Source organism: Trichechus manatus, unplaced genomic scaffold (genome assembly GCF_000243295.1).
Source record: "Trichechus manatus latirostris isolate Lorelei unplaced genomic scaffold, TriManLat1.0 scaffold00204, whole genome shotgun sequence".
Lineage (NCBI taxonomy): Eukaryota > Metazoa > Chordata > Mammalia > Sirenia > Trichechidae > Trichechus > Trichechus manatus.
In genome coordinates this window covers 59,966-62,641 of record NW_004444140.1, presented here as the reverse complement: position 1 = coordinate 62,641, position 2,676 = coordinate 59,966, and the positions used below count along the sequence as shown (strand labels likewise).

Genomic DNA, 2,676 nt, shown 5'->3' with positions numbered 1-2,676 from the left:
CCCCTGTCAACCTGCACCCAGATTTGTGGAGTCATTCGTGCGATCCTGACCTCTCTTGCAGGCTGCCCAGGCATGTTCTGAGCCCTTTTGTCGTGCTTAGGCCCCATTCTCTGAGCAAACCCTGGGGAGGAGCACTGGGACCCAGGATCCTCCCTCTGCAAAGGGAGAATGTTTGTTCACCTGGGGTGAAATGTCCTCCTGTGGGGGAGGGGAAGGTGTGCAGCAGAAAGAGCCCAGGACCGGGGAGAGGCAGACCCAGGCTGAATTCCAGCCCTGTCTGACAACCTGCTGAGCAGGAGGAAGGGTAGTTGGGAGGATTTTCTAATCCTGTGTTATAATCTCTAATGGATATAAAGCACCTAGCGCAGTAGGGGGTCTCCACAGATGGGAGCTCTTTTTAAGATAAGGAATGAAAGGAAATTGGAGGAGTTAATTTACCTGGCCAGGCCCACAGGAAGACAGTCTTATGCCCCAATACTCACCCCAGATGGAAGGACTGTTGCAGAGTCCCATGAGCTGGATGTGCATGTAGTAGAGTGTGTTAGAGCCCCCAGCTTGGCAGCAGACCCTGATCTCAGAACTTTTTTCTCTACCCTCAGGGCCTGAAGAGGATCTCTGCCTACACGAAGTCCAGCCACTTCCTCCCAAGACCTTTCTATACAAAGCCAGCCATATGGGGCAATAAGTAGGGTCTGTAAATCCAGGAGATGGGAGCAGGAGCCAGCCCTGTGCCTGCTGCCCCAGGCTAGGATAATGCCTGCCCTCACCCCCAGCACCATCCCTCTCCTTCCTTTCCCTCCTTTTCATTCCATTCTCCTCCCCCAAGGACTTATTTGCCTTCTTTTCTCCACCTCAACCTCATCCCATCCAGGCCCTTTAAAGCCTCAGCTCCCACTTGCCCCTCATGACCTCTCTTATCCCTGCACTGAAGCCAACCAGACCACCTTTCCCTCAGTGCTGCTTTTTCTCAGAGGAGCTCGCTTACCCCAGCCTGTAGGGCTCAGCCCTGAGCTCTCTGCCCTGAGAGACTAGTGTGGCTGGTATGTGGGCCCTGCTCCCATGGTCCCTGCCCTAATCCTGTCTGATCCCTAGGTGAAGGCTGAGCTACACCTGCTATGTCTTGTTCTCCTGCCTACCAGGACACAGGACTAACTCTGGTGGTGGTGGTGGTTGGAGGAGAGGATGTCTTCCCTTTGTCCTCTGATGTCCAAGGGAGGGGCTGGGTGGATGGTGATGTGTGTGTATGGGGAGGGTTATAAGGTTTCTTGCTCATTTCTGTCTCCTCCCCGTGTCCCTCTGTCCCTCACCATGAGGATCTCTATAGAAGGGAAGCCCCTTCTGAGCCTACGCCCTCATTCATTCAGCTTTCATCGAGTCCATGAGAACCTGTGTGTGTGGTTCTGAGGGTGCCGGGGTGCTGGGGAAGGGACTGAGCAGTCCATAGGGTGTTGCATCCTGGGGGACTACCTTCTGTCACCCTCCTGGAAGAGATGCCCAGAGATGATCCAGATGCCCCTCCTTCCTGTTCCCATAATAAATCTCAACAGCATATATCCCACGGTGTTGTAACTGTTGTTTTACTTGTTTTTTTCTGCCCAACTAGAACATAATTTCATGGAGGAGAGAATCTATGTCTTATTTGACTTTTTATATCTGATGTCTATCACAGTACCTGACACGCAGTAAATATTCAATAAAAGTTGGAAACTTGACAGAATTATCTCTAGGTGAGGGCCGGGAGAACGTTCCAGTCATGATTGGGATATAAAGCTCTGGAGACAGTTATCTCTGCCATCAAGAAATACCATAAAGTTCCCAAGATTTTAAATCAACATGTCTGGGGGAAGGAGCCACTAGCTCTTTCTTGCCTAAGTGGTGTCTTAGTTATCTAGTGCTGCTATAACAGAAACACTGCAAGTGGATAGCTTTAACAAAGAAAAATTTATTCTCATGGTATAGGAGCCTAGAAGTCCGAATTCAGGGCGCCAGCTCCAGGGGAAGGCTTTCTGTCTCTGTTAGCTCTGGGAGAAGGTCCTTGTCATCAATCTTCCCTGGTCGAGGAGCTTCTCAGCGCAGGGACTCCGGTCGAAAGGATGTGCTCTTCTCCTGGCACTACTTTGTTGGTGGTATGAGGTCCATGTCTCTGCTCGCTTCTCTCTTTTATATCTCAAAAGAGATTGATTTAAGACACAAGCTAATCTTGTAGATTGAGTCCTGCCTCATTAACATAACTGCCTCTAATTCTGCCTCATTGACGTCATAGAGGTAGGATTTACAACACATAGGAAAATTCATATCAGATGGCAAAATGGTGGACAATCACACAATACTGGGAATCATGGACTAGCCAGGTTGACACACATTTTTAGGGGATACCATTCAATCCATGACAAGTGGTTATAAGCTCTAGCTGCTGCTTGGAAAGCTTGACCTGAGATGGGCTGTCCTTGTTTGCTGAGCCAAGGGGTAGCAGATCTAGGTGGTCAGGAGGTGGTGTGGGCATTTCTATCAGGTCCTCCACAAAGGAGCAGGACGCATTGGAGAACCACGTGGCTAAGCAGATTCCTCAAAACGTGGCCAGATTGTAGAGTGGGGCCTGGTTAAGGTGCAGCCTTCAGACTTGGCCCATAGCCAAGAGACAATTTGGGGAAAAGTCTTACTGGGGTTTGGCCAGAT

General features: G+C 50.1%; 1 protein-coding gene and 1 pseudogene across 2 annotated transcripts in view; one reads left to right on the top strand and one right to left on the bottom strand.

The window, feature by feature from the left end:
• LOC105756874 (glutathione S-transferase Mu 1-like) overlaps nt 1–689 on the top strand; it is a 5,365-nt pseudogene extending 4,676 nt beyond the window's left edge.
• The window catches only part of LOC101344502 (glutathione S-transferase Mu 1-like), a 34,377-nt gene that overhangs the window by 18,764 nt on the left and 12,937 nt on the right, over nt 1–2,676 (bottom strand). The window lies entirely within an intron of this gene.